The sequence below is a fragment of the Prionailurus viverrinus genome, chromosome D2, assembly GCF_022837055.1.
Source record: "Prionailurus viverrinus isolate Anna chromosome D2, UM_Priviv_1.0, whole genome shotgun sequence".
Lineage (NCBI taxonomy): Eukaryota > Metazoa > Chordata > Mammalia > Carnivora > Felidae > Prionailurus > Prionailurus viverrinus.
In genome coordinates this window covers 824,416-849,105 of record NC_062571.1, presented here as the reverse complement: position 1 = coordinate 849,105, position 24,690 = coordinate 824,416, and positions in this window count along the sequence as shown.

The window sequence follows — 24,690 nt, the reverse complement described above, 5'->3', positions numbered from 1 at the left end:
AGGGAAGGTCACCTCCAGCCCTTAGATTTGTCGTCGGCAGCCTTCCCAATTAGACCAAGTCACCACTAACGTCCGGGGTTGTGAACAGCTTGCAGAGAAACTCCAAGGGCACCTCTGCTCCCACCTGTGTGCATGCTTTGCTGTGGCAGCAGGAACATGGCTTTTTTCTCCAGACATCCCCATCTCATGCAAGGAACCACCACTGGGAGAATCTAAACCCAAAGAGTGTCTGGCAGAGGATTCTGGGAAGCATGGTCTCAAGGCTTCCTCTGCAAACACAGTGGGCAGTGCAGGAGCCCACACCTCCAGTCCTCATCACGCTGCTGGACACACAGCCAATGTGAAAGCTGGGGGCTGGGGCCACCTAGGTTCTCCCACCATCTGCCTGCGCGACTTTGGGCAGGTTACACAAAATCCCCAAGCCTTATTTCCTCTCCCCAAGGAGTGGATCCTGTTATCTGCCGCACCGTGTGCTTGGAATATTTACGCCCATTTAGTACCGTGTCCGGACACATAGGAAGGTATCTAAAAACACTAGAAATGTTACTATTGCTTTTGTTCATCATCATCCTCATATTCACAACTGAGCTTTTCTGTCTGAGGAGAAACATTTGTGTCCCTCCTCCTCTAAAGCCAGATCTCTCGACTATGGCTTGAGCCACACCTCCTTGGACATCTGGAGAATTTTGCTGCTGTGGGTAAGCCCTCTTCTTCATGTTCTCTGCCACCTTTTCCAGCTGCTCCCTGACTCTTCTTTTCCACCACCCAGATCTTGGTTGGGGTCCGAGTTCCATCACCTTTGTTTATTAAACCTCTCACCTGGTCTCCAAGATATTTTCCTACTGAAACCCGAAACTCTATGCTTCCTTGCTCAATTCAGTGGCCTTTTGAATTTTAAATTTTGAGCTCTAATAGTTTATATCATTTTACACATCTGACCTTATTTTTTTGTTGAGCAAATATTGTTGGAACATGAACAATTTTCAAGGTTCTGGATACATAAAATGGGATGATATTATTTCCACACTTATGGTGTTTAGAGTCTAGTGAAGAGATGGCCACACAAGCAATTTTAATATAAAAAGAATAGAAGCAAATCCAGAAAAGGCATAGAAGAATAACTCTAGGTGGAAAATTAAGCTATGACAGAACCTTATGTTAATATTTGGAATATGAATATTGATAGGTTTCAAATAAGGGGGAGGCAGTCATCTGTGTTCTGCCTGGATTCTGTAACTCTCACCTCACTTCTTCCTCCTCCAAACATAAATTTCCCTAAAATCAATCCTAGCTACTGTTACTCTCACTTTTTTAAAAAAAATTTTTACATTTATTTATTTTTGAGAGACAAAGAGAGACAGCGTGAGCATGGGAGGCGCGGAGAAAGAGGGAGACGCAGAATCAGAAGCAGGCACCAGGCTCCGAGCTGTCAGCACACAGTCCGATGCGGGGCTGGAACCTACAAACCGTGAGATCATGACCTGAGCTGAAGTAGGACGCTTAACTGACTGAGCCACCCAGGCACTCCTCTCACTTTTTTTCTAAATCTCAAGACTTATCAACATTTTGTTGATGTTTCAAATCTGGATCACAAATCTGGACATGAGGCCCTCATTGAATGTTCTCCTGGGGAACTTCCAAATCTTGCTTTTTGTGTCAGGGATTGGCAAAGTGAGGAGGAAATACACAAATACTAGTTGTCTGCTCACATTACAGGTTTGATTTACACACATGTTTAATGAAGAATATTTTGATCCAAACTCTTTTATAATTCTTCACGCTTCCTTTAGGACCATGCATTAACCTTTTGTATGTACATCACCACTTTACCTGCATTTAGACCCTTGTTCTATTGATTACAACTAGCCTGTGCTCAGTAAATGTATGTTGAACTGAAGCCCAACATAATAGTTTGGTCTTTCTACTGAGCAGCAGAGGAATCCAAATTAGACAACCCTCACTTTATCTTGTGTTCTGCCATGTTAGATATTACTGCAATAATCTGTACAATTCAAGGACCTATGATAAGTATTTGAGTATCTCAAGGAAGCTGGCTGGCTCAGTTGGAGGAGCATGTGAATCTTGACTTCAGGGTCATGAGTTCAAGCCCCACATGGGGTGTAGAGGTTACTTAAATAAATAAAACTTAAAAAATATTTGAATATCTCAAGGGAAAGTTGTATAATCATCTTAAGTACAAAAAGAAATGTTTTAAATTTGCTTAAATTCTCCTAATTTCTCCTATACATTTGAAAATGTGTCTGCATATCCATAGCCAATATGAAGTTACTTTCCATCTGTTAGGAATGCTTTTCAGAGAAACAGATTAGGAACATTTCTCCTTTTTTTTTTTTTTTTTTGGTCATAGGTTTAACTATTTAGCTTTTGATTTTCAAATTTGAAATTAATTTAAAATTTACAAAAATGATGCAAAAATATAAAGAAGTCTCATTTACTTTTTGTCCATATTCCCCAATGTTAATATTTTATTATTTGATATTTGCTTTCTGTTTCTAAAATATGTATTTATCTAAATCCTTATTTATATCAAAGCCTACATCTGCATCTGTAGTAATCTACCCACACACATATGAACATACACAATTTTTTCTGAAACCTTCGAGAAATAATTGCAGGCATGATGCTGCTTTACCTGGGAGATAAATGTATTACTTCCTATGTTACTTTGTATTTCCTTAAAACGAAATATACACAGCCATAGTGGAGTTAGCCAAATCAGGAAACGACATGATATCACAATGTATTAAAACTTTCCCAGCTGTCTCACTGATGTCCTTTTCCTGCTCTAGGAGACACGTTGGGTGGCTCAGCGGGAGCATGTGTTTGTCACGCCTCTCACACACCCTCTACCAGGAAGCAGTCCCACAGTCTAGTCTATAGCGACCCTGAAACATTGAAGGGTGTGGGCCAGCTCTTTTGCAAAAGGTTGTTGACTTTGGATCCCTGGTTGTTTCTTTGTGATGAACGTCGAGTACGCATTTTGGCAGGGACACCACAGTGGCATCTTTCTCAAGCATCGTTATTAAGAAACATATAATGTCAGGGTTTCCGGGTTTTGGTAGTACTAACTTTGATCACTGAGGGTATTTCTGCCAGATTTCTCACTGTGGAGGCACCGTGCTCCTTCCTGCACCTGAAAAGTACCTTCTGGAGCTCTTTCGACAATGTGCAGGTATCCTGTTCCTCATTTACTCTGAACTGCCTATTTCTGTCATCCATTTATGGTTCTCGATTAAGCAATTATTTCCATCTGTTGACTCCACATACATTTTCTGGTCTTTATTTACTGTGGTGGCTTCAATGTGTCAACTTGGATGATATGATCTGTATTTCCCGAAATCCATTTCCCGTACAATTTTGGGCAAGGCAGGGTAAAGCGGGCCAAGGGGGGCGCCACAGGAGATTCTTAAGGGATTCTGGAGGCGGGGTGAAGCAGCAATTATTTTGTAGCCCACAGATATCACTCATCTGCTGGGTCCGTAGAGTGTCTTGAGGTGGGGGCTGAGCCCATGACCATTATACCTTCTCTCAGTTCTTCCTTCAGCTTGTCTGACTCCTGGGTCAGGAGTGAGTGTGTGTGTGTGTGTGTGTGTGTGTGTGTGTGGGTGGGTGGGGGTGTGGGGATGTGTGTGTGAGGGTGGGTGCATATGTGTGGATATGTTTGAGCATGTGTGGGCAGGGCATGTGTGTGATGTGTATGAGCAGGTGTGTGTGGTGTGTGCATGCAGATGTGTGTGCACATATGTGGGGTATGTGTGCATGTGTGTGCAGGGCATGTGAGTGCATGTGTGTGGTATGTGTGTAGGGTTGTATGGATGTGTGCAAGCAGGTGTGTGCATATGTGTGGAGGGTGTGTGTGTGTGTGTGAGTAGGTATGTGTGGGTGTGCACGTGTGCAGGGTGGGGGGTGTGCAAGCAGGTGTGTGCATATGTGTGGAGGGTGTGTGTGTGTGTGTGTGTGTGTGAGTAGGTATGTGTGGGTGTGCATGTGTGCAGGGTGGGGGTGTGTGCAAGCAGGTGTGTGCAGATGTGCATGTGTGTGGTGCATGTACATATGTGTGGAGGGTTGTGTGTGTAGGTATGTGTGCATGTGTATACATGTGTGCAGGGTGTGGGTGTGTGTAAGCAGGTGTGTGTGTGTGTGTGCATGTGCTCAGGCGTGCCTGAGCATTTAGCTCTTGAATGAAAGATGCAGTTCCTGCAGATTACACCCAATTCCAGAACCAGAGGTGGCAGAGACCTGCTCTGAGGATCGAACTGGCCCTCGTGGGTCCCAGCGCAGGACGCGGGCTCGGGTGCAGGCTGTGGGTTTTGTCGGGCTCCCGCTCCTCCTCACTTCACCAGCATCGTCCCCACCCTGTGCACATCCAGCACCAGGATCCAATAGGACACAAAACTCAATAAGGTGGACTCTCTTATAAAACTGCTTGAAGTTGTTTATTCTATTTTTAATTTTTTATTAAGCTGGGATATGTGTTGTTTTCTAAAATATTTAATGTGCAAAGCTACCAGAATGCATGCATTTTTGCTAAAATGTCATCTCTTGTGAAATTTCAATTTTGACTTCTACTTAGCCCATCTGAGAGGCTTACTTTAGGTAACCATTTTCACTGTCCGGTCCTTAAATTCTCAACACTTAAACTGGCAACGTTTAGTAACATTGATCAAAAACATGTATCCAATAGAAACAGAGGTTGAACAAAGGAGAACCTAACCAACTCTGGGCAAAATTCAGTGGAGGCTTACACATAGAATACTGAGCAGGAATACTGAGGCAGGAATTCTCCAAGGGCACAAGAGAATAAGTGCTCACATTTTATTCACTAACTCAGCAAACATTCATTGAGCAACTCTTATGCAGTGGTATGGTTCTATGAGCTAGGACTCACAGAATAGACAAAACCCCTCCTCTTAGAGTGTGCAATTCAGTGGGCATTTAAAGCCAAGGGAATAACAATGTTTGAACAAAGTAAACAACTGAAGAATACGGTAACGAACATTGAAAGGAGTCGACTCCATTGGGTCTCACAATTCTTTTTTTTTCTTTAATTCTGTAATGTTTATTTTTAAGAGAGAGACACACACACACAGAGTATGAGCAGGGGAAGGTGCAGAGAAGAGACATAGAATGTGAAGCAGGCTTCAAGCTCTGAGCTGTCAGCACAGAGCCCGATGCAGGGCTCGAACTCATGTACCACAAGATCATGGCCTGAGCCAAAGTCAGACACTTAACCAAATGAGCCACCTAGGTGCCCTGGGTGTCACAATTCTCAACAGAATAACATTTAATTCACATAACCAAAAATGGGTAGAGAGCTAGCTATTTATAATAAAAATAATGTAAGAAAAATATATTCACCTAAAATCCCATCATAAGTAACAGACTCAGTGCAGTATAGGAGCATGCTGATGGCAGGGGAAGGAATTTTCATTCGTTTGTTTGGTGACTTCTTTTTCTTTACAACATATGATAATTATGCTTTTACATAATAGCCTTTAATTTTTATTCCCCAAATATAAATTTTGATTGAGTATAAAATTATTTAGTTATGTCAGATAATACTCTTATTTTTAGTTATCTGTAGATGTAGTTGGGATAAATGTTAGGATGTCTTCAACTAACTAATTTTTTCAGCAAATACACACGTAGGAAGGTAGGCATGTGCAGAGAGGAGTAGTGATATATCAGCAATTAATAAGCCTTGATAAAAATATATGGGCAACATTGTATTATTTTTATAGTGTTTGGCTCAGTTTGAAAATTTTCCAAATGAATACGAATATCAAAGTATGAAGACAGATGTAGATATAGTATAAACCCATGAACAGTGGGTTTTGGAGGAAAGATTCTAAGTTGACTGAACTCTGAACGTGCCTCTGTTAGACTGCTGGGTTAGGAGAAGCAAACCTCACCCCCAGGAACCAGTGGGGAGCACTGGCCAAAAGGATGAGATGCAAACACAAAAAAGGCAGAGGGCCACAAAGGTTGGGGAGTTGATGCTGTCTAAGCAGTGGACTGAGAGATCTAGTCTAAGAAAGACACAGAGAACAAAAGTGAGGCTAATGGATTGGGAGATTGCTCATTACTGTGAATTACGATCGTGGCTGAACAATAACGACATGACAATAAGTGTAAGAGCAAAGGAGAGAGGAGGTTGGATGAGAGGGGCTCTCCAGGGCACACTTACTTAAAATCTTTATGAATAACTCCTGGAAGGTCCTTTAGAAACACCTCTCTGCCCCACGCAGAATAAACTAATATTAAAACTTTCAGTCATTTGTAGCCTATTAGAATCGCAGATCTGATCTTAGCTGTGGACATTTTTGGGGGAAGTCAGTTACCAGTGCTTCAAATAATTATTTTCTATTCATGGCTTCAGAGAATTTTGGAACCATTATCTTTTTGAAACACTGTCCTCTTAGAATGATATCTAATATCTTTAATATTTTAGTATTGAATGTCCTTGATATGTATTCCCTCCCCTAAGAAGAGAAAAATTCTGTCTGCTCCGAAACAGTTCTCTTTTATCCAATGCAGCTGAAAAGGCTGGTAGAAAAGATTAATTATGTAAGATATTTGGTCAACTATCTATATAAATATTAATATTAAGACTCAAAAAAGCTTAAAAAAGAATGAGCAATGATATTTATAGTTCAGCATTATGGTTTGTACTTCATACTGATCAGCATATGAAATAACAGAATTCATAGAAATGGGGTATATTGAAACTAAGTCATGTAAAAGATATTATGATGTCTGAATATCCAAGTGAGTGGGTTTTTTCATGGTCTCATTACCATTATTTAGTGCTAGTCCATGTTCCTGGAGTTGCTATGGAGAGTATGAACCTAATATTCCATTGTCGTTGGAATCCGTTTTAGTCACATCAAATCACAAGATAGATCAGTTGTTCTCAAGACTGTAGGTAGACATGAGAGAGGACAAGATCATTCTTATTGTGTAGATGTATGAAATAAATTAAATATGCAAGTAAGGGATAGACCAATAAAGGTTATGATCCACATTGAAGAAAACCAATGATGATTGATTTCACAGTCTACACAGGTATCTTGTGCCTGTGTTTGAAAGAATAACTGCAAGAGAGAAAATTACTCTCAAAAATACACACTACAAATATTGTGAAACTGAGTATGGAATTACACATGCCTGCACAATTCTTTTCTGGTGCCAACCTCCATAAAATTTATTCTCTTCAGAAGAGTTTCCTAGAACCCTGACGTTTTAACATTTTCAGCATGTCCCTAACACTTGCTGGATCCTCTTTAAATACTAATTTGAGAAGAAAAAATTTTGCTCATTTGCTATGGCAGGATAATCCCAACACTTAAGTTTAAATGAACTCTAAATTTATTTTCAGTATATTTATTTATTGTAATTAAATCCAGTTATCACCAAGCTAGCCAGAGAAGATGGGCTGGTTTCCCTTTCATTGAAGTCCAGTCTATGTTTCTGTGACTCTGTTATCAAAGCCACTTGATACATCGAAGCTCATGGAGTAAGACTGCTATTTGCATAAAAGATTCAGAAATCAGTGAAGATGAGTACTAGAAAATACTGTTTCCAACATCACACACACACACACACACACACACACACACACACACACACACACACCATACAAGCACCTATATAAGCCTATTCTTTCTTCATTTTGCATATTATTCCATAATTAGAAACTTGTAAGGTAACCTGGCAAGTTGGTGTTTTCAGTTAAGTAAGGCCAAATCTCGGCTAGTGGTGGATCTGCACTGACCAATCAGTGCAAATGTCTAGGTGATTAGAAAAGTTTTGGTCACTGCTCTGATCTGGAGTTTCCCAGGGTAATATCAGTCCCCACGGGGTAATACCTAAGAGAGTCAAGTTAGCAAATTTCACACCGAGTGTTGTCAGTGGTTATGATGTTCAGGTCACTACAGAAAAGAAATGCATTCAGTGTGTGTGAGAGCTAACGTGCCAAGCAGGTGAGTGAACCTTTAGCTCCTGTATCCTCATGCATTATTAACTCTCTTTATGTTGTTTTTCTAGATGTTCTTGCCATCCTTTATGTATGTATGTATGTATGTATTTAATAATATAATTTATGGTCAAATTGGTTTCCAAACGACATCCAGTGCTCATCCCAACAGTTGCCCTCCTCAACGCCCATCACCCACTTTCCCCTCTCCCCCCACCCCCCTTTAACCCTCAGTTTGTTCTCAGTATTTAAAAGTCTCCTATGGTTTGCCTCCTTCCCTCTCTGTAACCCTTTTTTCCCCTTCCCCTCCACCCCTAGTCTTCTGTTCCTCAAAAAAATTAAAAATAGAACTACCCTATGACCCAGCCATCCTCTTTTAAATTACAGGGCTCGGTTACTTCAAAAATTATGGTTGTATTCAGGTTGAAATACCAGGGTTTTATGCAACTTTCTCATGGGTTATCGTGGTGATGTTTACAAGTCCAGGCAGAAGACTGAGGAGAGACACAGGACAAAACAGGCCATAGAAGCAGACTCAGAGGATTTCTGACATTTGAGGGAAGAAGGGAAACCTGAAAGGTGCTGTATGAGAAACTGGGAAACTCGGATCACAATGCTCACCACTGGAGCCAGGTTAATTTCTTCAGCGAGAATGAAGAACTCTTAAACATGTATAATTACAAGGTAACTATTAGTTGGGCATCGGGGGCTCAGTCGGGTAAGTGTCCTACTCTTGATTTCGGCTCAGCTCATGGTCTCATGATTCCTCAGTTCAAGCCACATGTCGGGCTCGGTACTGACAGTACAGAGCTTGGGATTCTCTCTGTCTCCCTCTCTTTCTGCTTGGGATTCTGTCTCCCTCTCTTTCTGCCCCTCTCCCATTCACCTTCTCTCTCCCTCTCCCTCTCTCTCTCAAAATAAGTAAATAAACATTTTTTAAAAGAAGGTAATTATTACTATTTGTATTACTCTTTGTATTTTTTAAAGTACCTCATAAGGATAGGTTTTGGAATTGAAACATAAATTTGTATTTTCAAATTTAAGTGCATTATATTTATGGCAAGTTAATTTTCATATGAAAAGTGGTGTTTACATAAAAAATTGTAGCAGCCACAGATTAAGTATATAACAAGTGTATTTTCAATGTATTAATTATACTCCATTTCTTTGTTTTTATTTTATTTACTTTACTTTGATTCTTTCATGCTTATTCTGGTTAGTTAAGCATAGTTTGCTACTCAGCTGACTTAGTGATCTCAAGGGGGGAAAATCACATTTTAATCATAGTTCTGTGTATAAAGAAATTTAACAGTTTATTTTGGAATCTACATATTTTCTCTGCACAGAATTCACTATTTCTTTGCTATGTTGGTTTTTTTTCTGCCTCAGTTTTCCTAGTATCAGTTGTTTTACTGAGCTATAATTCATATACCATAAAATCCATCCTTTTAAAGTTTACAATTCAGTGGTTTTTATTACATTGACAAAGTTGTGTGAACACAACCACTACCTAATTCCAAAAACATTTCATCCCCCGAATCTCCCAAAGGCAATTTCCTCCCCAAGCCCTTGGCAGACACTAATTTGTTTTCTGTCTCTCTGGATTTGCCTATTCTGGACATTTCATATAAATGGAATCATACAGGCCTTGAATCTGGCTTCTTTCACTTGGCATCACGTTTTCACGGTTCACCCACGGTGTCACTCATGTCGGGACTTCCATCCCTATTATGGCTGAGTGACACTCCATTATCTGTACAACCACAGGCCATGTTGTATTTGTCCATCCATCAGCTGCTGGCGTTATGAATAATGTCACCATGAACACTTATGTTCACGTTCGTGTGTGAACATGTTTTTAATCGTCTTGGGTATATATACATGGCTGTGAAACTGCTGGGCCATATAGTGTCTCCATATTTAACACACTGAGAAACTGACACATTATTTTCCAAAGTGGCTGCATCTGTTCTCATCAGCGATGTGTGAAGGCTCGAATTCTCCCTATCCTCACCAATAGTTGCTATTTTTCTAGTGCTAATATTTTACACGCTCAATTTTCAACATTTTGCCTGCTTTATTTTATTTCTTTCCATTTTCCCCCCTCATTGAATACAAGTTTCCTCTTTCTTCAATAGCTACATACTCACTTTACAATAGGTTAAGTGATTCAGTTAGTTCCTTAAGAGTCTGTTTTCTTATTTCATATTCACAACAACCTAATATGATAACTATTACCATCCCCATTTTGTAGATGAAAAACTTTACACATAGGCCTCAAAAACCTTCCACAAAATACACAGGTATTTGGGGGGAAAAACTTCCACTTAAACCCATGAATTTTTGGAGCCCACCTTTTAAAATCCACCTCATGTTCTCACATTTTCATTATTTCCCTGGGGTTTTCCTTCTGTGACGACTTTTCCTGTTGATAAGCAACCCATTAGAACCACTTCCCTGACATTCTGGGAGCCATGAGTGGTGGCTCTTTTAGGCTCTCCACCTGTGGGCTTCAGAGCAGGGGGAGGGCTTTCCTCCAGCTGTGGATGGAGGAGGGTCTCCCAGGCCTGATGGGGATGAACTACTAGTCCAGAGGCAGAACGGGAAACAGAGTTTGGTCCACGTGACAATATATTCTTTGCAAATTCTTTGTATCTTAGGCAAATGAGCTGTGATGGTAACAAAAAGTAGTATTTGCCTCCAAAATATGTTCTCACATTGTAGATGTCAATTAAAATATTTAGAAATGAGTTCTCCTTCAGAGAAGAGAATAATTACGCTTATTTTTGTTGAGAATTTACTACACATGACACTTAAATATTTTGCATAAGTTTCCTCTTCTGAGATCAGTTTCTTATAACATATTACGTATACAAAAGCCAAAGTGTAAAGGGATTGCGTGATTTGCCCAAATCTAAGCTCAGTGTCCAAGATGGGACTCCACATCAAGTCTCCATGACTATGAAATCCATGCAAAACTATGAGTAAACAGACATGATTAGACTTAGCACTGCAACAAGCTGGGGGTAGAATTGGATATATTTTTATCTTTTTTTTTTTTCCTATTCAATCAGGATCATTTTGGAGAATGAACAGTATAGAAAATAGTGAACTTTATAAGTATGAATGTTTCAGATGCTATTTTGTGAAGAATAATAACTATGCTGCACAGAGTCACCCTGGCCATTATGTACCCAGAAAATAAAACAGCACAATACAGTCCTAACTGTTCCTGGGCATCGCTAATGTAATTTTAATTGTGTCTCTTTCAATAGAAATCGAAAGGTGCCAATGAATGACAGGAAAAAAAAATCTATCCTTGAAAAATTAATGGATCTGAAAATAAATTTGTCTTGCATTCATCTAAATTCTTTGTTTTAATATTTCTTTTTATTAATCACAAATAGAAACAACACATAAGGAAAATGTGTAAGTTCTATACAAGTTTCTTCTGGGTTGAATAGTTTGGTAAACTGAGAAAGAAAAGTTAGGTAGAACAGCCATGAAAATGGACTTGATGGTTTGAAAAACTAGTCTTTTATGTCAGTTTCTGCACTTAACCTCCAAATGGCCATTATTTTTCAAATACCTCACAGACTGATTTCAACTGTGAAATTTCCCAACCAGTGAACCCACCTCTACCCAACTCCCCAAAACAAGACAAACACATTTGCTAACTAGACATTTTGCCATTTAAGATGTTAATTCAGTGACATGTTTTCTAAAAGAAAGTAGGACAAATGACATATATATATATATATATATATATGTGTATATATATATATATATATATATATATATATACACATATATATATATATATATATATATTCCAGAACTGACTCTGGAATAGTGAAAGTTCTTCTTATTAGCAAGGTTCTTAAGGGCAACATTAAGTCATACAATACCTTACATGAGCTGAGTGTTCATACATATGCTTTTGGTTTACTTTTGTTTTAATTTGCATTGGCACGATAATTTTGTATTTTGATATTTACATTTTGATGTGATATACCACCAATGTTATAAACAATTAATACAGTTACACATGAATAAACATTTACTATGTAAGTCAGAGATGAGACATATTTTTAAGCATATTTCTATGTGGCACAGTAAAGAAGAGGAACAAGAAATGAATGAGATGGGTCACATAGAAGAAAGACTGAAATGCCAATTTAGTTCCGTGGTAAAGTAGAATTCTTTCCAGGCTTTGATGTAAAGTTGTGCAATAGTAAAGTATATTTGCATCTTAGTCACTGTTATGAAAACTAGATGGAATTACAGAAATTCAAATATATCTACATTCCCTGATGAATTTTAATTTCTATATCATATGCCTGATATAAACAGGGCAGATGCTTTAGCCAAACCCCATTCCATCATTTAATATTTCTTATTCATAATATCTCTTATCGGGTAAAAATTTTATATTTATAATGGTCTATGATTATATTATATCTTCTGAATTTATAAGTTTTATGCCATACATTTTGGATCTGGAATGTACTCCCTGTACTGAGCATCCCTAATCAAGCATAGAACTAATTTCACACCAAGGTATGTATTCATTTTCAATATAATGTTTGAAGAAGTGGTCATGTAATCTGAAAGATATTTAAAATCACAAATGAGAAGAAAATCTTAATGAAGTGAAAACCATTAACAGTAAATTTCCATATGCTTATTTTAATACTTATTAATTTTGCTAAAATAAATCCTAGTTATCAAAATGTTCCAGCTATATTAAAAGAAGCAGCAATGTGAAAATGGTAGATGTACACATGTCAGTTTAGAACTGGAATTAACGTTTAAATATAAATTAGTTTTCATTAGTATTAAGGGTGGAGTGAAGGCTGAAGGGGAGCAGAATTTGCCACCTGAAAATACTTCTCTTTGGCATAAGAATTACTTTTGCCTGACTATTTTTAAGAAATAGCAGACATAGCAGAAGCTTTGGAAACCAAGTAGAAGTTACCCTTTTGTAAGAGCGATTTACATTTACAAGCATACCTCATTTCATTGTGTTTTGCTTTATTGCACTTTGTAGATACTGAGCTTTTTACAGATTGAAGGATGGGCAAGCCCAGTTAGCAAGTCTATTGGCACCATGTTTCCAACAGCATTTGCTCATTGTGTCTCTGTATCCCATTTGGCAATTTTTGCAAAATTTCAAACTTTTTAATTATTATTACATCTGCTATGGTGATCTAGGATCTAGGTAAAGAAAATTGAAAACCTTCTGGAAAGGACTCAAGATTTCAGATGTCAGTAAGAACATTTGTGATTCATGGCAAGAGGCCAAAACATCAACATCAACAGGGGTTTGGAGGAAGTCGACTCCAACCCTCATGGAGGACTGTGAGGGTCCCAAGACCTCAGGGGAAGAAGTCACTGCAGATGTGGGGAAACAGCAAGAGAACTGGACTCAGAAGTGGAGGCTGAAGGTGGGACTGAACATCTGCATCTCATGATAAGACTTGAACTTGAACAGAAAAATTGCTTCCTACAGATGAGCAAAGGAGTGGTTTCTACTTCCGGTGAAGATGCTGTGAAGACTGTTGAGATGACAACACAGAACATCACATGAACTCAGTTGAGAAAGCAGTGGCAGGTTGGAGAGGACAGACTCCAGTTCCGAAAGAAGTTCTACTGGGGGTTGGATGCTATCAAACCATCACCCGCTACAGAGGAATCATTCATGAAAGAAGAGTCAATGGGTGCTGCTAACTTCACTGTTGTCTAAGAACTTGCCACCCCACCCCAGCCTTCAGTGCCCACCACCCTGACTGTCAGCAGCCACCAACATCGAGGGAGGACCCTCCATCAGCAGAAAGATTACAAGTCATTGAAAGATCACATGATGGTTAGCATTTTTACTTTCTGTTTATTTTTTAGAGTCTTAACGACTTAAATATTTATTTATTTAATTTTTTCCAAATTTTTATTTAAATCCAAGTTAGTTAACATATAGTGTGATAATGATTTCAGGAGTAGAATCTAGTGATTCATCACTCACATACAATACCAAGTACCCATCCCAACAAGTGCCCTCCTTAATGCCTATCACCCATCTAGCTCATCCCCCACCTGCTTCCCTCCATCAACCCTCAGTTTGTTCTCTATCTTAAGAGCCTTTTATGGTTTGTTTCCCTTGGTTAGCACTTTTTAGCAATAAAGTATTTTTAAATTCAGGTACTAGTTTTTTTTTTTTAAATACATAATGCTATTGCACATATAATATAGTATAGCATATAGATAGCATTTTATGCACTGGGAAACTAAAAATTCATTTGAATCACATTATTGCAATATTTGTTTTAGGTTGGTGGTCTAGAACTGAACCCACAATATCTCCCAGGGGTGTCTCTATTGGGGAAATCTCCATGTGTAAGTCTCTCTCTCTCTCTCTCTCTCTCTCTCTCTCTCTCTCTCTACCAGGAAGGGGAGGATGACTAAATCTTTAGAAACTCTTATCAATGGAGGAGGAACCAGGCACCACCTTTACTCTGTTTAACAGTAATTCTCTTTTTACTTGTTACTGTGCTTTTCCTGGTAACAGGCCTCCCTCTCTCCCATATGCACATCTTTCCTTTGTAGTTAGCTGAGGTGGTATTTAAGGGGGCAGCTTAGGCCGTTTTGAGAAGTTACTGTCTTCCTGGGCGTCTTCTCTATATACAGGAGGTATATATGTGATTACAATTCTGTTTGTTTTTCTCCTGTTAATCTATTATTACAGGGGGGGGGGGGGGTCACAGCCCAAAACCTGGAAGGAAAGAAGGAAAACTATTTTTCTTCCCCTACAAGTCCAATTAGAAAGGATGAAATAATAGTCATTGTAAGTTATTGATGCAAAATGGCAAACCAAGATGAATGTCCAAGGACAGGTGTGCCTCAGTCTGGTGCTTTGTGTTTTAATGTGCTCTTACCTCCTTATAAGCTCTCAGGAATTTCTCACAATTTTGTGTCTTCAAGTCACTACTCAGGTGTGGCAAAACAGTCTCTCTCATGTTTTCTTCAATCATTCCTAGTGTCGGTGCATTGTCGGTGCATTGCACTCATTCTGCTATGTCTGTAGTGCTGTATTTTTATATTAGGACAGAGTTTTTTAAGATGAAATTTGAGAAATAAGAAGCCTATTTAGTAAAATAACAACTTCCTGAATATTGCATTGGTTCCAATGTCCATTTGGGAGTCCAGTTTATCTTTCGTGGTGGATACTTACTATATAACACAAAACTCCTTCCTCCTTGTACTTATTTCTATTTGTTCATAGACGCAGTTCTACCACCGGACTCGTTTCTGTTTTTCAACGTACATGACTGTTTAGGCCACTGAACACTAGCCAGGCGTGTGTGTGTGTGTGTGTGTGTGTGTGTGTGTGTGTGTGTCTTGGTAGCAGTTAGAATCCTTTCCAATCCTCAGTTAACCAGAAAATACCATTTCTTAGAATGAATTTTCTTGCATTTTGAAATGCAGAATGCAATTGTTTCATTTTTGCGAGATATGAGTTTTCTGCTAAGGTTGATAACATAAATAGGAAAGTAATAAAAAATAGTTTACTTACATATTATCATTTTTTGAAGGGACATATTTATTGAAGATTTATATGTAGGTATTTTTTTTCATTTTACCTCAATTAAGATAAAAAGATTTTAAGTGATAAATTTTAATATTAAAGTATTATCAAATGGGAATGCTAAGCTTTATTTTTCTAATATCAGTTACTTAGACTTTCCAATTGATTTTGCACATTTATGTATTTTATTATGATATCAAAATGCCTCTTCTCAGGTAGGCAATATTTATTCTCGACCAAAAGTGGATAAATGTCACTCACTTCATTCATCTTTACATTGTTTATACTTGACAAAGGGAAAAAGGAAAGAAATATTCTCTGTCTCATTCTTTGTGACAGAACCCTGTGTGCCAGTGTTGTTGTTTCTGGCACTGCAGCTGAAATGGAGCCCTGTGACAGGCAGGTGTCAGGAGCTCACTGTACCTTAGTGGATGCCAGAAGGGGCTGCCCCTATGAACACTGTATCCTTTGCAATGTTTTCAGCGTGATCTTAGGAGTAAGCCAACATGAAAGAAATGCAGGAGTCACAGGGTGTGCCCTGCCCCCAGGGAGATGCACAGCCTCGTATTACCCATTCACCCAGTCACTGCCCAAGCGGGTCCGGAGCTGATCCCTGGATGCTCCCCAGAGGTTCAGCGGGTCTTTCCTCCAGGAGGCATCTGGGCAGGCAGAACTCAGGAGGCATCCTGTGTCTACCCCAGATGGTTTCATAACAACGAATTGCTAGTGAAAGCACAGCAGAGACTTTTAGCTAGCTCTTCAGTAGTCATAATAGTAACTCAACCTTTTCTTTTTTAAAAACACAACCCACCCTCTCAGTCACAACCCTGCAGCGACATTCCAACCAGTATACGCAGACGCAGAGGAGACTGTAGGGTGTGAGTTCAAGTCAAGCACCCTACCAGCAAAAGCAGGGGTAGCGGTGGGTCTGATCTGCCCACAACGGCTGGGCCAGAAGATGGAAGGGAAGCGAGGTCCCTGGTGAAATCATGGTTTGCACATATCAACACAGATGACCTCGTGACCTCTTACCAGAGAAAACTAAATCTTAATTTGCTTAAACATTGTTCTGAGGACTTTATTTGAAGTTACATTCTATTACCAATAGATTCAAAGGATTGCACATTTCACATTTTGATGATTATTACAAGAATTTCCTCCAAAAGGACAATTTCATGTGCAACCCATCCCTGCTGCTAAAAAGTATTTTCATCTCATCCTTTCCCTAATACTTAGTATCATCAATACTCTACTTTAATCTGATAGTAGGATTGGAAAAATATTTTTATTTTCTTTTCCCATGCTCTTTGGAATTATGTTTTCCTGATCAGCACTGAAGCTGAAGAGATTATTATTACCTTATTAATCATATTTATTTCTCTTCTATGAATTTCCTGCTCTAATAATTTTCTTGCACGATTTACCTTTTACATTCTAACTTTAAGAGGTTCTGAAATGACTTGTTACAATTTTGAAAAAATTCATTATAAGCTATATAGAAAGATTACCTCTGTGCTCCTCAGGCTTACTTTGATGCCATCAAGATGTTGTCACTCAAATGTGTTTGAGTCAAACTATAACAATGTGCTGCTAACATCTTTAGCTATTTCAGAAAATAGTGAAAGTTAAAAATACCATGATGTAACACTACCTATATTTCCTCCAGTAAATAGAGAGAAAAAAAATATGGCATATGTTCTGCAAAATCTCTCTTCCAACCATTACAGGTATTTTGGACTACAAATATGTGTTAATGAGAATAGACACTAACGTGTCTGCAGGAACTGCAAAGAGTTACTGAATACAAGGGCCCAGGCTTTAATAGATCAAGTCTAGACTATGATCCAAATGCAATTTGGATCATACCGCCAGGAATAATAAGAGATTATGGGACAAAAATAACCAGAAGGAAAAGCTTTCTTAGAGGAATAGTTTTTTTCTTTTTCATTTGGGTTTACGTGGTTCTGTACTGTTCACACACTTGAGGAACTTAGAGATGTTTTGTTCGTCTCCAGAAATACTTAATAGAATCTTACAATCCTCCTTGTTCTAGTGAAAAGCCAAATAAAAATAAGAGAAGCTAAACAAAAAGAAATTTATTTCAAAAGAGCAGAAATAAGAACATAACTTGGACCTTTTACTCAAGAATAGAAACAGAAGATGGGGCACTTGGGCGGCTCAGGCAGTTGAGCGTCTGCCTTCAGCTCAGGTCAGGTCGACCTCAAGGTTTGTGAGTTCAAGCCCAGCAGAGGCTCACTGCTGTCAGTGCACAGCCTGTTCAGATCCTCTGTCCCCTCTCCCCATGTCTCTCCCCTGCTCATGCTCCCTCCCTCTCAAAATTAAATAAAACATTTTAAATAATAATCATCATAAAGAATAGAAAATGAAGAAACACTTCACTTTATGGATCCAGCATGACCTAGAAAACAAAGCCTAACCAGGATATTTAAAGAAAAAAAAGCCACAAACTAAATTCTTATGTAAAAGTACAAAAACATATTGGCAAACTGGAGCTGGTGGTTTTTGTTTTTGTTTTTTAATGTTTATTTATTTATTTTGAGAGAGAAAGGGAGAGAGAGTGAGAGAAAGAAAGAGAGAGAGCACACAGAGGAGGGGCAGAGAGAAGGAGACAGAAAATATGTAATATTAGATTATATTAGATTATTATTTTAGATTATAGCTCAAAGCATAAAATATATATCCAGGATTCTATAGTCATATAAACAAATGACTAAATCAATGAATAAATGGGGGAAAATAGCCAATTTTCCCATGTAGAAGAATCAAAAATATATGTAGATACTGCCTCCTTAGTAAATGAAGCACCACTCTCTATTCTGGGCTGAATAGTGACTTTCTTCCAAGAGTACAAAATGGAAACGGGGAACAAAAAGAAACAACTTCCCAGTTGAAAAACCTGGCAAGCACGACCTGAGTCGACATCATTGGTGCTTAGTCATGTTGGTAGCATGCACCCTTGACATGACGTGATGGAAACGGTACTTGCCCTCTGGCGTCTTCCTCCTCAAACCCCACAGCCCCAGTTTAGTGAGGAAATCATCAGACAAATCCCAACTGAGGTACATTCTATAAAATACACGGCTAATATTCCTCAAAATTATCAACATATCCAAAACAAGGAAAGTCTGAGAAACTATCACAGCCAAGAGCCCAACGGGCCTGATGACTAAATGCAGTGCATGATCTTGGATAGAATCCTGGGACAGAAAAGGGGCATTAGGTAAAAACTAAGAATATATAAGAAAAGTGTGGACTTCAGTTCTTTACTAAAGTCACTTCATATAAAGTGTACCTATAAAAGTCAGCTCATTACTTCATCACATAGAAAATTTTATTTAATGTTGATACTATATACAGTATCATAAAATACTTGGGAATAATATAATAAAACATGTGCCAGACCTGTACACTGAATACAATAGAAGATGGTTAAAAATATATATTGAAAAATACCATCTTTATAGATTGGAAGACTCAGTATTTTGAGAATGTCAGCTCTCCCCAAATTAAACTATAGATTTAAGGCAACCTTCATATAAATTTGGCAAATCTGAATATAACAAAAACATCTATTCATCAAAAACAAAATACAACAAATTACTAACAAGGACTAGAAGACACCATACACAAAAGGAGGAGTAAATAGGGACAAAACCCCTATGTGACAAATGAATTAATTTAAGCAGTAAAGATAACTAATAGTATCAGGAAGGCAGGCTCAGGGTACCTGAGTTTCTACAAAACTTCTTTCAAGGCATCAGCACATGTCGAGTCTAGACTATGTAAAGATTTGCTTCCAAGATCACATGGTTTGGGCAGAGTTAAGTTATTGTAGTGGTGTTAGACTGAAGGCTATGTTGAGCGGCTATCGGCTGGAGAGTGCCCTCAGTCCCTTCCCAGCTTGGCTTCCCCAACATGGCAACTTGCTTTTCAAAGACAGCAAGGGAGAAATTCTGTTGGCAAGATGAAAATGGCAGTGTTATGTGTTCCAATATGGAAGTGACACTTCCATCACTTCTGCTACATTCTACCCTTTGAAACAAGTCACAGTCGATGGCAGGGGATTACACAAAGGCATAAATACCAGGAGGTGGGAAACACTGGAGGCCATACTGGAGTCTGTCTCTCACAGAACAAACAACGGCTAAAATATATGGATGGATAGTAGGCTTTTGTGTAGGGATCAGCATTCCTAGTTCAAACTACTTTCTTTTTAATGTCTTTTTAAGACATCTCTTCTGGAAAATCCCATTATTTTCACAAGAAAATGTCAAATCCACCTCCAGTTTAGGAAATTTTTAAAATACATGGTCCTACATTTACTTGGAAAACTGAAATAGGTAATAATCCCAACTATTTGATCCAGACTCTGACTTCAAACTCTGTACTACTTAACAAGTTTATGTCAGGGAACACTGGAAGGATTATCTATTATGGGAGCACTCCCAATTTCTCTGTAGACAGTTTTAAATCTACCCTTGCCTCATGCCATGCCATGATAACTATGTGCTCAGAAAATATTTGGGGCGCCTGGGTGGCTCAGTCGATTAAGCGTCTGACTTCGGCTCAGGTCACGATCTCGGGGTCCGTGAGTTCGAGCCCCGCGTCGGGCTCTGGCTGACAGGTCAGAGCCTGGAGCCTGTTTCAGATTCTGTGTCTCCCTCTCTCTCTGACCCTCCCCCGTTCATGCTCTGTCTCTCTCTGTCTCAAAAATAAACGTTAAAAAAAATTAAAAAAAAAAGAAAATATTATTTAGCCGATGTGTCGGTTCAGCTTTAAGGAACCATCTTTGTCCTATGAATCAAGGCATGTATGGAAGGGTGGTGGGCAGAGAACCTTCAGCTCTGACTTCTGTGTTTGTGGTAGGCATTACCTCCAATACACAGCATTGTACAGGACAGACTGTTCACCACATTACACGATACCCTAGAGGACGCAGGACGGATGATTCTTTTAGATAGTAGTAAGAGGAGTAACTTTGCTTCTCCTGAGCAACAACTTTTATTTGATGAACACCGTGGATCCCAGAGTTAAGCATGTTTTCCTATTTCCTTGCTGAGAAATGCAGAATTCAAAAGAAACTCACATTAGTAAGTTATAATGGCTTTGTGATGTGGGCCTGTGTGTTAAGTTTAATTCTAGTTTCATGTGATTTTTTTCATTCAATCACTGGCTTCATCTGATTTTCCTATTCTTTGTCCCCCTTTCCTTAAATCCTTTTTAAAATGAAGCCAGGAAGTGAATATTATAATTGCATATACAATATATGAAGTAAATATATTTATAATGAATCTGTATGCATAATGAATACATAACTGTATATGTCATAAATTTATGTATGCAACTATATACATAAGTCAAGTCTTTTCATATGTTCGGTTAACAATGTATCTGCTCATTGACACTTGAATTAGGTGTATATAGAAAATGAGGGGCAATGATAATTAGAATGATTAAGCCTTACTCTTGCCTTCACTAAAAAACATTTAAAGTTTTCTATGCTACCTGTGATGTTCCTGCCTCTGTTTGAGTGTAAACAGAGATGTGGGGTAATGTAGTCAGCACCTAATAAGAGGCTAACCAGCATAGACCATATAGGTTATATGTTTATTATTTGTGCAACATTGTTTCATCTCTTCATAATGCATACCTCCCTCTTTCTACCATCCTTTATCCTTCTTCCATCAGAAAATTTATCTTCTTTCTTCACTATCCTCTGCAGTGATATCCTCAACAGATCCTTCCCTTCGAAGGTGGGTCCCTTTTCTGACATCTAATATACTACATGATAATAAATTGCTTGTATGTCTGTTGCCTTGCTCATCTATTCTTGAGATCAGAAAACATGTCATATCTATATTTTATTGAAATTTCTAAAATAATGCTTGTTTTAATAAAATTAAATATATATGAATGAAGTATCATATTTCATAAATTTGGTGGAATTATAGGAGTTAATTTTTCTAATGGCTAAATTGCAAAGCATTTCAAAAAGTAATTCTATGTTGTTCATGTAGAGTAATGTTCTCTTCACAAACAAAAATATATAAACATAATATTTATAAAAATGAAAATACAATAAAATATCTGGAAACAGCAGGTGCAGCATAAAATTAATAAATGAATCAGATTGAGACTAACCTTCAGTGAAGTGTACTTAATTTGTAGGAAATGCTTACTAATTTCATATCAAGACAGTGCTGCATATAGATTTAAATGTTGACACATTTTATTTTAACATAGCTAGTACCTATGCATGCTGTTTATGTGAGAAACAGAGGCAACCTGTATTATGTGTTGGACCTTCTTTTTTTTTTTTTAAATTTTTTTTTCAACGCTTTTTATTTATTTTTGGGACAGAGAGAGACAGAGCATGAACGGGGGAGGGGCAGAGAGAGAGGGAGACACAGAATCAGAAACAGGCTCCAGGCTCCGAGCCATCAGCCCAGAGCCTGACGCGGGGCTCGAACTCCCGGACCGCGAGATCGTGACCTGGCTGAAGTCGGACGCGTAACCGACTGCGCCACCCAGGTGCCCCTGGACCTTCTTTTTTAACAGTAGTAAGTTTTTTGCTGTTGTTTGTCATCAGAAAAGCTAGGTTAATTTTACATTTTACACAGAATGAAGCACTACTTACAGTCCCTCTAACATATATTAGTGAACAATTTTATGTTACTAAGGAGAGCAAGGTCAGAGTGTAGGCTGATCCAAGATGAAAGCTGGATTTTCTTTTCTCACGTCAAGATTAAAAACTGAGAATAAACTAAGGGTTGATGGGTGGTGGGAGGGCGGGGAGGGTGGGTGATGGGCATTGAGGAGGGCACCTGTTGGGATGAGCACTGGGTGTTGTATGGAAACCAACTGGACAATAAATTTCATATTAAAAAAATTGAGATGTGGAAAAAATAAAAAAAATTACAATAAAAAAATCCTATTGAAAATAAAAATTAATTATTTGCTGGTGAACTATGAAATCGCAAAGAGGGAATGCTGTAGCTAGCTGACTCCTAATTACATTATCCTGGACATTTGCCATAACAAACTTCACAAATTCCAAATGACTTTCTTCTTTTCAAACTGAACTCTTTCTGCCCAATTAATGGAGATTTCCAAAGCAGAATTTGGGATTAAAATTAAAAAGAGAAAATCAGTTTGTTATGTTGTTAGAGCAAAGTATTATTTGATGTATCTACATAGAAATTTTACCTACAGTCATTAAGCTTCCTTAGTTTTATAGTATCAAGTTGTGCATTAAAGACAAATAAAAAATTCAGAATTCTGGTTGTATTTTTGAGAGAAAAATTTTAGAATGTAAATGCTAAGTTGACTTAGTTATTTTATTGTATTTACTTTATTACATAGGAAATATTACATTATACAAATATCCTATTATGGTGTAAAATTTTTTTTATATCGAGCATTATAATGTCCTAACATTTAAAAAGGGGCCAAAACTAGGTCACACTTAGCTAACACAATTAAACAAGCGACTCAGCATTTCCACATTGATGGTCAGAAAGAAAATGTATTAGAAACTGCTACCCTATACTCAATGTTTTGAAAGTTGTTATCAGAAGGATGTGGAATTTAAGAAACAAAACAAATGAGTGTAAGGGTAAAAGAGAGGGGAAGAGGCAAACCAAGAATCAGACTCTTAACTACAGAGAACACACTGATGGTCACCAGAGGGGAGGTGGGGGGGCTTGGGGGAACAGGTGTTGGGGATGAAGGCGGGCACTTGTGATGAGCACCAGGTGATGTACGGAGGTGTTGAGTCACTATATTGTACACATGGAACTAATATTAGACTGTATGTCAACTAACTGGAATTTAAATAAAAACTTTTAAAAAGAGAAGGTATCTAAACATTCCCAGGGATGTTTTAATAGGACTGCAACAATAGTTTCTCTGTTTTTCTGGATGGTTGAATTCATTACCAGACTTTCTAGCCCATTCTAAACCCAGTCCTACCAGACCTGTATTCAGGAATACCTGGAGGTTTTAAACTGGCTTTTGAGCTGCTACGTTAAAATATCAATAAATGAAACCAGAGCATATTGTGTTTTATAACACAATAAAACAAACCTGTTATCTCCAAATTAACCAAAATACTAACTTTTCAGGATTTTTCCCTGTGTTCTGCAGTACTATGAATGAGGCATACAACAAGAAAAATAACAATGTCAAAGATTTAGCTTAAAAATAGGTAAATTTACATTTCGAATAACACTGAAAACACACATATTACAAATGAGCCCTGTCTATCCTCTGTTCCTTCATCTTCCTGTCTCATTGGGGGAGTTCCACAAGACAGGCAAGGAAAAATAACCAGCTTGAGACATGTAAACAGAGAATTCATAGAGCTGCTTTGCTGTTCAACATTGCTATATACAATTGCATTCCTTAAACAAAAAAATGTTCTTTTTTGTTTCTTTATACAATTTAGGATAAAAAGACCCATAATAGTCTTATTTCTGGTTGTTATTTAAAAAATATGGAGATAATGATTTAGATAAAGCTAAAATCAGGAATTCTAAGGGAAAAGCTTAGTATGGTCTTCTTCATCCCACTGAATAGTTGACAGGTACGTTTTCAACCACATACATTCATAATCATCACTTTATCTACATGCAGATCATAGTTATATAGGCTGAGAAATGATTAATTAGGCTTTATCTAGCAATTCATTTCCAAAGCAGCTGGTTTGTACTGCCCAAAGTTTGGAATTATTTGGTCATTGACACCTGTGTTAACATGCAGTACTATAATTTGGGCTAGTTCAAAATTTGATCTCCATTCTCATGCTTGGTAACTTAGAATAATCACCTGCAGTCTTGACCTTGTTTAGTCTGGTTCAGTGTAACATTCCAACTAGATAAGATCAGGTTAGATACATGGGTAAACTTTGGGGACATATTGTTTGGATTGAGTCAGAGAACATCCTATTTCAGGATCTTGAGTTAGAACTAAAAAGATAACTTGGTCCAGGGGCAAATCTCAGTGTGTCTCAGAGAGTAATATATTTGACATTGACAAGAGTAATTGTGGTCTGTTTGTGAACAAAGAAAAAACTCTGCAAGGGTAAGTGCAGGCA